Raw genomic sequence first — 12,405 nt, 5'->3', positions numbered from 1 at the left:
GAGAGAGAGAGTGTGGGAGACAAAGGGAGAGAGAGAGGGTGACGGAGAGAGAGGGGGGGATGGGAGACAGAGGGAGAGGGAGAGAGAGAGGGTGAAGGAGAGAGAGAGAGGGAGGGAGAGGGTGATGGAGAGAGAGAGGGAGAGAGAGGGGGTAAGGGAGAGAGAGAGAGGGAGAGGGTGACGGAGAGAGGGAGAGAGAGAGGGGGGGGAGACAGAGAGAGAGAGAGAGGGGGAGGGAGAGGGAGAGAAAGAAAAAAATTTCTGTTTATAAATTCCCATCTCTCTCTCTCTCTCTCTCTCTCTCTCTCTCTCTCTCTCTCTACTTGTTCTTTGCTTTTTATTTATTTTTTTAAAGAACGTTGAGTGTGACCTCTGTGTCCATCTGCTAGTGTTTATGTCTGGGGATTTCACAGTGCCCAACAGCCGGACTTTCCTGTTTCCAGCGTGTACAACACTTGTGTGTGATTCTGGGGAGTCTTGCGGTTGCATGTCGGTGTAGGTGGGGTTGTGTTTGGAATCGACATGAACTGAGACAATTAGTCGCAGTCGTGAGCTATTTCCAATCAGTCATTTTGTGCTCGTTAAGGTCGATTAAAAAAAAAAAAGTTTTATGAATACACCCCCAGGTGACACATGCATTCATGCGCGTACGTACAAACATACACATTCAACCCCCTTCCTCCACAACCCTCCACCCACCCACACACACACAGGGGGTAGGGGGGGGGAGAGAGAGAGAGACAAATACACCCCCTCCTCTACCCCCCCCCCCCCCCCTCCTCCCATCCCACGCAAGCACGTACACAGTTGCAAGCGCGCTGACATTCACGGTAAAGCATGCTGACACAGAACCTTAAGGTCTTGTAACTGCACACACACACACACACACACACACACACACAGAGAGAGAGAGAGAGAGAGAGAGAGAGAGAGAGAGAGAGAGAGAGGAGGGGGTGGAGTGATAACTGCACAACACACATCGTCGACAGAGGATTTAGAGACACATACTGCGCACTGGCGTGCTAGATCCTCCGGCCAAGAAAACAAATTACATTTTGAAGATTCCATCTCCCTCCCCAATAGAACACACGCCACCGATCTTCCCGGTACCCTGATTGGCACGCTACGAGCCTCCCCCCCTCCCCCCTGCCCCTCCCCCTCCCCCATACAGCGGGCATTGTTCATTCAGAAGGAGGGTTGGGCCGGGCCGATACATATGTGCTTGACTTCTACCTGACGTACCAACTGCCTTTACCACTGTCTTCAGGGTAGACCGGCCCCGGCTTTAACGTGCAGCTCAGGTTACCCGCGGAACGTGCAACGACCCCCCCTCCCCCCACCACCACTGACACTTCTCGGTTACCCGCATTTCAACGGGTACGTGGGTAGAAGCTACCCCGAACATTACTTCTGTAATTTACCTATGGTGTGCGGAGGCTGTGTGATCTACCGACAGAAGAACGGGAAGCGTCTTGCCTGCTAGCAGAGGAGGCAGTTCAGCGAGCATTTTGGACAGGGCGTCGGTCTTGGAAGTCCAGAGTTTCCACAGGTGAGCACGAAAAAATGTGGACTGATTGCTACTGGGGATATTGTTCACATGGACGTGCGCCCGGTGCGAAAGAGGCCTTAGCTGGACACCACGTGGAACAGGCCGCTGACTATATTGCCGGCATCTGTGTAGAAAACAATTCGCTGTAATCACGTAGACACAATTTGGTTTTGGTTTTTGTTTTTTTTGTTTTTTAGGGGGAGGGTGGAGAGAGGTGGGGTGAGGGTTGTGGGGTGTGGGGGTGTGGAAGGAGGCGTAATGATTAGCGTTTTGACTAATTGATGGGTGTTAGGGTGGTGTGAGCTATACGCCAGGCTGATTGGTGTGTGTGTGTGTGTGTGTGTGTGTGTGTGTGTGTGTGTGTGTCTGTGTGTGTGTGTGTGTGTGTGTGTGTGTGTGTGTGTGTGTGTGTGTGTGTGTGTGTCTGTGTGTGTGTGTGTGTGTGTGTGTGTGTGTGTGTGTGTGTGTGATGCCGGTGTTGAAGGTTAGTGGGTTTGGTTAAAAGCGTTTTCTGTTGTTGGTTGTGTGTCTGCTTTTGATGGGTTTAATTTTGTCTACCACCACCATTCCACCACCTCTCTCTTTCGTTCTGTTTGCTTAGCGATGAAGCGCACTAAGTGATTCGATATCAGTCCACCAATATGTTTTACTTCGTTCGTCTGTATTGTCAAAGGTATGTTTATTCTCACCGCCACAAGCCAAACAGTGCCTCGATCACTGGGTCATACGCCACAGCACAAAAGATTCATCCAGTCTTCTGAGTAAGCCCACCTGTGAGCGTCTCGGGTTAAGATAAGATAAGAATAACTTTATTATCTCCAACTGGAGAAATTTGGTCAGGTGCATTATCACAACATAGACAAGTAAACAACATGAGGACCATAACTGTAAAAGCCAACAACAGCGCCTACAAATATTACGAAGATACAAATGTAAAAAAAATATCACATACATCGTTTCATACATACATCCACACACTGCAGGTAATAACTAGTATTCTTAATGTAAAAACAGAAAGAATTAAGAAACATTATTTGAATATAATTATAAACATAGCCTACTATACTGCACATCGATTATAATAGACAGATAAGATAAGAATAAAGATGAATTGCGGAAAACCACAACCAGATAATCAGCATACACCCGCACCCCCCCCCCCCCCACACACACACACACCCCACACACGCGGATAACTTGATTAAACAAGAGTAATAAACATATGTTCTCAAATAAAAGCATTTCACATATTCGCTTTTAAAAACATTGCAAATAATTATTAGGAGATGACAAGAGAGGGGGGGAGAGTAAAAGACGATGATACTTTATCGTGATTACATCGATGAGTGACTCTTGATTGGGTGAAGTACGGAGACTGAATGACATCACGGAATCTTGTTGTTGTTTTATCTTCTTCTTCTTCTTCTTCTTCTTCTTCTTCTTCTTCTTCTTCTTCTTCTCCTTCTTCTTCTTCTTCTTCTTCTTCTTCTTCTTCTTCTTCTTCTTCTTCTTCTTCTTCTTCTTCTCCTTCTTCTTCTTCTTCTCCTCCTCCTTCTTCTTCTTCTTCTTCAGTTGTATGCTTAAGCTGCTACGTCAACTGCTGTACACAAGATGGTTGCATGGTCTGAATCCTAGTGTCCCCCCCCCAAAATTCAAGGACTTTCACAATTCAAACCTTTTCTGTCGCTGCGAATTTTTGAAGAAAAAATTCAAATCAATAAGCCAACAGAAGAAAGAGAAGAAATAGACAGTGGTAGAGGACACGCCCGTGCGCGCGCGCGCACGCACACACACACACACACACACACACACACACACACACACACACACACACACACAGAGAGAGAGAGAGGGAGAGAGAGAGAGAAGTTGCCAGAAAGAAACAACTGAAATTAGACAGAGCCAAAAGTCCCTACACACACACAAAACTGTTCGGTCAGTGTCGTGTTCGGCAAAAAAGCAAGGAGACGTTGAAACTGGACACCAGTACACACCCCATCCAACAGACACTCTTCTTCCTCCCCCCCCCCTCGCCCCCCCAGCCCCCTCCCAGCCTCCCCCCCGACCCCCATACACCCCTTTTTCTGTTTCTACCCGTTTTCCCTTCCCACCCCACACCCTGAAAGGAGAAGGATAGGAGTTGGAGAGGGGACGTGGAGGTCGTCTTTTGTGTTGTCCTTAACTACCTGCTCAACTTCAGCCGCTGCTGTCTTTTCTTTTGGAGAGGGAGGGGGGAGGGGGTGGGGGGTGGGCGGGGGGTGGGGGGGAGTGATCTCAAGTTTCCTTTGATATTTGTGTGTGTGTGTGTGTGTGTGTGTGTTTGCGGTTTTCTTACAGTGTCTTTATTTCTCTCTGGTTCTCATTTCTTCGTTTCGTACTCTGTCTTTTCTTCCTTCACTCTAATCTGTCCGTCTGTCTGTCATGTCTGTTTCCCTGTCTCTGCCACTGTGTGCATGTGCGTGCGTGCGTGTGCGTGTGTGCGTGTGCATAGGTGTGTGTGTGTGTGTGTGTGTGTGTAATCATGCGAGCGAATGTATGTTTGGATAGAATGAGGCGTCCACACACACACACACACACAAACACACACACACACACACACACACACACACACACACACACACACATGGAGGACTACAACAAAATAACGATTTCTTGCCCAGATTAAGCATTGCCAAAATGCCAAACAGCGTCACACAAACGTTGAGAAAACACAAACGCCTTTTAAACCCAAAAGACCATCAAAACAGCATTTCCAAATTCAGTAAAATGACTTGCAGCTAAAATGACTTGTTTGCTTACACACACATATGATGATGATGATGATGATGATGATGATTAGTAGTAGTAGTAGTAGTAGTAGTAGTATTTTTGTTGTTGTTTTTGTTGTTGTTGTTGTTGTTCTTCTTCTTCTTCTTCTTATTATTATTATTATTATTATTATTATTGGCATGCTCTGCTGCCAACCATTGTCCGTCTAGTGAAACAGAATGTATCACGTGTCGAAATCATCCAACCAAAACCTAATGCCACGCAGTCATGCGCAGTCCAACGTATCCGGTGAGGAGGTGTCACACTGCCCAGCGAAATCGAATAAGAGGAGAGAGAGAGAGAGAGAGAGAGTTGAAGGGAGAGAGAGGGACGGTGGCGGAGGAAGACAGATCACATAGAGAGACAGAGACCGACAGAAACTAAAAGAGAATGGGGAGACTGACACAGAGAGGCAGGAATAGATTTATGACTAGAAAAAATACCGTTGAACGACCAGGCTGCCCCAAAATGGAGTCCTAAGTGCTTTGTCGTCTACTCTCAACAAGCTGTTGTGATGTCTCTTTGGAATCTCAAGGGCTTGCCTGATCATTTCTCGAAGTATTTAATGGATCTCTCTTTGTATCTCTCCCTCTCTCTCTCTCTCTCTCTCTCTCTCTCTCTCTCTCTCTCTCTCTCTCTCTCTCTCTCTCTCACCCACCCCCTTCAATATATCAGCTTTCTCCATTTATTTTTATTATTTGTTTATTCTAACGTTTTGTTATGCAATGAATGTGATGCTGACGCATTTACCCATGTCATAATGACCTCACGGTCATTGACATTGAATTGTCAAACAGCGTCAAGCGTCTCTCTCTCTCTCTCTCTCTCTCTCTCTCTCTCTCTCTCTCTCTCTCTCTCTCTCTCTGTCTGTCTGTCTGTCTGTCTGTCTGTCTGTCTTCATCCTCTGGCAGTCATTTTTTCTTCTTTCCTGTCTTCACACACATACATGACGTAGACAGTACGCTCTCTCTGCCATCACACACACATGACGTAGACAGTACGCTCTCTCTGTCTTAACACACACACATACCGTAAACAGTACGCTCTCTGTTTCTGCCTTCACACACATACATGACGTAGACAGTACGCTCTCTCTCTGCCTTCACACACATACATGACGTAGGCAGTACGCTCTGTTTCTGTCTTCGCATACTTACATGACGTAGGCAGTACGCTCCATTCCTGTCTTAACACACATACATGGCGTAGACAGTACGCTCTCTGTTTATGTCTTCACACACATACACAACGTAGACACTACGCTCTCTCTCTGCCTTCACACACATACATGACGTAGACAGTACGCTCTCTCTTTCTGCCTTCACACACATACACAACGTAGACAGTACGCTCTCTCTCTCTCTGCCTTCACACACACACATAACGTAGACAGTACGCTCTCTCTGCCTTCACTGACATACACGACGTAGACAGTACGCTCTCTCTTTCTGTCTTCACACACATACATGACGTAGACACTACGCTGTTCCCGTCTGCATGTCTGTCTGTCTGTCTTTGCCCTCTACCCCCCTCTCTTTCTTCTTCTGTGTGTGTGTGTGTCTCTCTCTCGCTCTCTCTCGCTCTCTCTCTCTCTCTCTCTCTCTCTCTCTCACGCACACTTTTGTGACACTCTCTTTCTCTGTGTGCATATATGTCTGTCTCTGTCTCTCTGTCCCACTCACATTTTTATGACACCCGAGATCTAAGAGTGTATATCTGTCTCTGTCTCTTTCACAGTCTCTGTCTCTGTCTTTCTTCGAATAGCCCTCGATCTTTTTTTCTTTTCTTTTTTTCTTCTTCTTCTTTTTTCTTTTCTTTTTCCTATCTGTTTAGTTTTACTTCTCTTCTTTTTCTCGATTCTTTTATTTCTTCGTTTCTCTGCTATATTTCATTTTTTGTGCAGGAATTCGTGTCTAATATTTACGCATTTCGTGTGATTCAACACAACCATATATGACCCGGGACTGTTCAATGTATGGTTTATAAAAAGTTAACAGAGTGGAAAACCAAGATTGAAATCCACTTGTCTCAGGCAGTGGTTGTAGAGTTTTCGGAGTCGAAGTTTTAGGCTATGACTGAGGTAGTTGATCAAACAAGCCAATGACGATGATAATAATTTAATTTGATTTCAGTTTCTTTTTTTTATGCTATAATAATAATGAGGAGAAGAAGGAGAAGAAGAAGAATTTGTGCAGCGCCTTTCCATTTAAAACATAATGTGCAAGCGAGGTTTTCCATCGGCTAAGATATGCTTTCTGTTCGTGTTCCCAGATTCTTATTCTTGGAACCTTATTCTTGGAACGCTCTTTCACTTTCACTTTCACTTTCGCTTCGTCAGTTCCCTGCATTCAGCTTTCTCAAGTCTGGCCTTGAATACACGAGTTTGTCGGCTGAGTGTTGGGCCAAGGTGTCTGTAAGATTGCAAATTGTTGCATGTGGATTCTCTCTCTCTCTCTCTCTCTCTCTCTCTCTCTCTCTCTCTCTCTCTCTCAAATTTGATTTGTCCAATGTGTCAACAGTCTAAAGAAGATGAAGTTCACTTTGTGCTGTGTTGCATAATATGAATCGGTAGCGTAAGGAGAATTGACTTGAAGTTGTGTACCTTGTGAATGGAGAGAGTTACCATTCTTTTTACTATCATCACATAAAATATGGTTTTGAATACCTTGGTGGTAAAAGATGTTCTGAGTGGGGCAGATACTTTACACTACGTACCTACTGGTAGAAGTTTCTTCAAGTGTGGTGAGAGGTAAAATCAGTTTGCCAAACAACTGTCCTTCTCACCACACTCGAGTAAACTTCCACGAAGAGGAACGTTTGTGTAAACCATCAACTCCACTACCCAAACCACCTTCACTACCGAGGTATTCAAAACCACAGCTTTATGTGTCAGTCAGAGACGTGCAGTTTCTCTTGGTGTTCTTGGATGACACTCATCATTTATTATCAAGATATGTTATCATGTCTCACCACACGAATCAACTAGCGTCTCATCGGTCTGCGCACCAAACAGGAAAACTCTGGCCAGGAAGAAGAAGAAGGACTTTGATTATGTTTGAAGTGTTTTATGGGGGGAAGTTTTGTGGTATAGTACTGTCGGAATTTGAAGGGGGTTTTGTGTGTGTGTGTGTTTTCTTTTTTTTTCCTTTCAGGGAAATTCCCCGGCCTCATGTTTCATGGTCCCGTATCACGCACAGAGCTGGTTAGGAAGGGTGAGGCAGCTCTGGTCTTTAGGCCGACGTCCTCGTCAGGCCGACTGCAAGCATGTGTATTTGTGTATCTATCTGACTGCATTTCTTGTTGAAAGTTTCGCCAGAGGACAACACATATTGCCCCGAGTTCCTTTTCAATACGCCAAGAGCGTGCTGCACACGAGACCTCGGTTTATCGTCTCACCCGAATGATTAGACGCTGGGACTTATTTTCCAAGTCAAACTTGGGAGGGGGAAGGGCGACTCTGGGATTCGAACCCACACCCACACGGACATTGTATTAGCAGCTAAACGTCTTAACTCACTCCATGCCAAGAGTTTTTGCCCTTGCCAATCCCTGAAAACCCAGGGTTTGTATAGGATGGGGAAAAAATTGTAAAAAAAACCAAATAAACACCCAGACAATTGATATTTAGTATATGTATGCAAGGAATGTTGTTCCATATGTGTGCAAAAAATCAAAGTATTTACTCACTATCTTGATGTTGATCGCGGTATCCATATTTAGTGTATTTTTTAGCATTTTTGCACCCATCAGAAAGGTACACCAACATGTTTCACATCACATTCTAACACTATTTGAGGAACTGAAGACCTAGTGCATGCAATGAAGTATGAACAGGTGGTGAAGAAAGTTGAAATTCACACATACAAAAAAATATATTGTCTCTACATAATGAAAATCAGAGAACAAAGAAAAAACTCAACCGGCTGGGTGTTGACTGGCCAGTCAGCTGACAAACCTGGTATGCCAGTGAAGGGATGTGCAAGAGGGAAAAAGGAAAAATTGTCAGTCCAATCACTGGTGAAAACACTTGCAAAATCGTCCATTTCCTCAGTGGTTTCGTCGTCTGTGTCTGTCTCATCTGCTGGCACATGTTCCTCACTTTCCTCTCCATTGTAAACACTCTCTTCAGCGGCCGAATCTGTTTCTACTTCATCAGGATCTGGTTCAAATTAACTGTCCGAAGAATCAACATTATCTCCTTCGACATCAGAGCCTTCAGTTTGGATCATTTCCAAAGCATCTTCGACGCTGAGTAACATTTCACCTCTCCGACCGTGTCGAACACTTCGCCGTGACGCCATCTTGTCAAACAACTTACAAAGCTGACAGGGGGCACGCTTTGTTATCAACTGCAGTTGAGCTTATCGCGACACACACGCAGCGTGTGTGAATGAAAAGCTGACCAGAGGTGACGTAAGATATCACATCTGCTTTTGATTTTCGCATCCGACGCGTCACTCCGACAGCACGACTTTTTAAAATCCAAGTCCGTATATGCGGACATTGGCATCCAACGCTTTCTCCGACGATGTCCGCATATGCGGACAATGGCAGCGAGTGAGTTAACCATCCCGCCACCTTCCTCCTCAGTGAGGTCGTCCTGGAGGAAGGAGACCGGGCAGGGCCTGGGGGGTTGGGTGGTGGTGACTGCTGGCGGATCGTGTCTGCCCTCGAGGCATGGTGTGTGGGGGGTGGTTGGGGAGATTGTATGACCCCGGGGAATGTCGGTGTTTTGTGTGTCGTGTACTGCCGCCACACCACGCTGTTGTTGAGGGGGGAGGGGTGGGTGGGTGGGTGGGTGGTGGGGAGGAAGGAGGAGGAGGGGGGGGAGAGAGGGGGAGGCATCACCGGTGTCCTGTGTCGCTGGTTGTGATCAGGGTGTGCGTCACTTCTCCGCTTCCTTCTGTGTCGCTCGCACTCACGTACATCCATATCTCCCCCGTCTTTCTGCCCGGCCCCCTTCCCCTCCTCCTTAAACACACCACGCTATGACCCCACCCCCTTCCTACTTCGCTACAATCCCCCCCCACACACACACACACCCTTTATCACTCTCCACCACCACTCCTCTCAACCCAAATCCTCCCCCCTCCCCACACACACAATGGGTTTGTGAGCAATGTCTTTTCTATCACGTCTAACGTTAAGCCCTTTCTTTCTTTTTCTTTCTTTCTTTCTTTCTTTCTTTCTTCTCCTCCTCCTCCTCTCTTCTTCTTCTTTCAGAGGATATTCTACCATAGATCCCATGTTCACATTGCTTGTACTCACACAGAAGCAGTTTTCATTTATTCGTAAATTTTACGTAGCGTTCATCTACTTTAAAAAAAAGCGTTTGATTCTATCAATGCAAAATCTTCTATGGCCTATGATTGTCGACTGTTTGGGCTGGAATTTGATTATGGTGAAGAGCGTCTTGCCTAAGTTACATCCCCACTCTCTGGGCCAAGAGGGTTTCAGGCTTAGAAATATGACAGACAAAACTTATACAGACATCTAGACAGAAAGCTAGAGAAATATGACAGACAAAACTTATACAGACATCTAGACAGAAAGCTATAGAAATATGACAGACAAAACTTATACACACATCTAGACAGAAAGCTAGAGAAATATGACAGACAAAACTTATACACACATCTAGACAGAAAGCTAGAGAAATATGACAGACAAAACTTATACACACATCTAGACAGAAAGCTAGAGAAATATGACAGACAAAACTTATACACACATCTAGACAGAAAGCTAGAGAAATATGACAGACAAAACTTATACAGACATCTAGACAGAAAGCTAGAGAAATATGACAGACAAAACTTATACAGACGTGTAGAGAGAAAGCTAGAGAAATATGACAGACAAAACTTATACAGACATCTAGACAGAAAGCTAGATAAATATGACAGACAAAACTTATACAGACATGTAGAGAGAAAGCTAGAGAAATATGACAGACAAAACTTATACAGACATGTAGAGAGAAAGCTAGAGAAATATAACAGACAAAACTTATACAGACATGTAGAGAGAAAGCTAGAGAAATATGACAGACAAAACTTATACAGACGTGTGGACAGAAAGCTAGAGAAATATGACAGACAAAACTTATACAGACATCTAGACAGAAAGCTAGAGAAATATGACAGACAAAACTTATACAGACGTGTAGACAGAAAGCTAGAGAAATATGACAGACAAAACTTATACAGACATGTAGACAGAAAGCTAGAGAAATATGACAGACAAAACTTATACACACATCTAGACAGAGAGCTAGAGAAATATGACAGACAAAACTTATACACACATCTAGACAGAAAGCTGGAGAAATATGACAGACAAAACTTATACACACATCTAGACAGAGAGCTAGAGAAATATGACAGACAAAACTTATACACACATCTAGACAGAAAGCTAGAGAAATATGACAGACAAAACTTATACACACATCTAGACAGAAAGCTATAGAAATATGACAGACAAAACTTATACACACATCTAGACAGAAAGCTAGAGAAATATGACAGACAAAACTTATACAGACATCTAGACAGAAAGCTAGAGAAATATGACAGACAAAACTTATACAGACGTGTAGAGAGAAAGCTAGAGAAATATGACAGACAAAACTTATACAGACATCTAGACAGAAAGCTAGATAAATATGACAGACAAAACTTATACAGACATGTAGAGAGAAAGCTAGATAAATATGACAGACAAAACTTATACAGACATGTAGAGAGAAAGCTAGAGAAATATAACAGACAAAACTTATACAGACATGTAGAGAGAAAGCTAGAGAAATATGACAGACAAAACTTATACAGACGTGTGGACAGAAAGCTAGAGAAATATGACAGACAAAACTTATACAGACATCTAGACAGAAAGCTAGAGAAATATGACAGACAAAACTTATACAGACGTGTAGACAGAAAGCTAGAGAAATATGACAGACAAAACTTATACAGACATGTAGACAGAAAGCTAGAGAAATATGACAGACAAAACTTATACACACATCTAGACAGAGAGCTAGAGAAATATGACAGACAAAACTTATACACACATCTAGACAGAAAGCTGGAGAAATATGACAGACAAAACTTATACACACATCTAGACAGAGAGCTAGAGAAATATGACAGACAAAACTTATACACACATCTAGACAGAAAGCTGGAGAAATATGACAGACAAAACTTATACAGACGTGTAGACAGAGAGCTAGAGAAATATAACAGACAAAACTTATACAGACATCTAGACAGAAAGCTAGAGAAATATAACAGACAAAACTTATACAGACATCTAGACAGAAAGCTAGAGAAATATGACAAGGCGCGAGAGAGATAGAGAGAGAGAGAGAGAGAGAGAGAGAGAGAGAGAGAGAGAGATGGTTGAGAAGGCTGATTGAGATGGTTTATTCACATAGGCCACAAGGGGGATATACAGTAAAATGCTGAAGTCCTACATTCAAAAGTCTTCATGATGTAACATATACGCTTCTCCTTTTGAGTGTTTTACACAGATATAGAGCGAACTCCTTGACAGTCTTTCCACTTGTTGATGACATTAACATTGACATGACATGACCTTCACGTTTTGGTGGTCTTCAATGGCTAATTACCACCCAAGGCTGTAGCACTAAGATTTCAGTTTCAGTTTCAGTAGCTCAAGGAGGCGTCACTGCGTTCGGACAAATCCATATACGCTACACCACATCTGCCAAGCAGATGCCTGACCAGCAGCGTAACCCAATGCGCTTAGTCAGGCCTTGAGAAAAAAAGGTGAATAAATTATAGATACGCTTACATAAATAAATAAATAAATAAATAAATAATAATTATGATATAAAAAAGGTAGTAGTAATGGTAATAATAAAAAAAAAATAATAATAATAAATAAATAAATAAATAAGACAACAATGATGATAAATAAGCAAACAAATGTAAAACATGAAGACACACATTCACACATACACCCACACATGCATAACAGATATGCACCAAACATGCAGTTTCACAGTTATGAAAGCACAG

The 12,405-nt window shown here is 43.6% G+C and overlaps 1 protein-coding gene across 2 annotated transcripts in view; it reads left to right on the top strand.

The window, feature by feature from the left end:
* The window catches only part of LOC143290354 (uncharacterized), a 153,974-nt gene that overhangs the window by 1,940 nt on the left and 139,629 nt on the right, over nucleotides 1–12,405 (top strand). The window contains exon 2 of one of the 2 annotated variants that reach the window (XM_076599717.1): nucleotides 1,268–1,549. The exons of the other annotated variant lie outside the window; for it this stretch is intronic. The gene's annotated coding sequence lies outside the window, so the exon portion shown is untranslated. The remainder of the gene's footprint in view (nucleotides 1–1,267; nucleotides 1,550–12,405) is intronic. 2 annotated transcript variants of the gene reach the window in all.

This window comes from Babylonia areolata, chromosome 15, assembly GCF_041734735.1.
Source record: "Babylonia areolata isolate BAREFJ2019XMU chromosome 15, ASM4173473v1, whole genome shotgun sequence".
NCBI classification, from domain to species: Eukaryota; Metazoa; Mollusca; class Gastropoda; order Neogastropoda; family Buccinidae; genus Babylonia; species Babylonia areolata.
The sequence above is the reverse complement of the archived record's forward strand: the minus strand, read 5'-3'. Positions and strand labels throughout refer to the sequence as shown.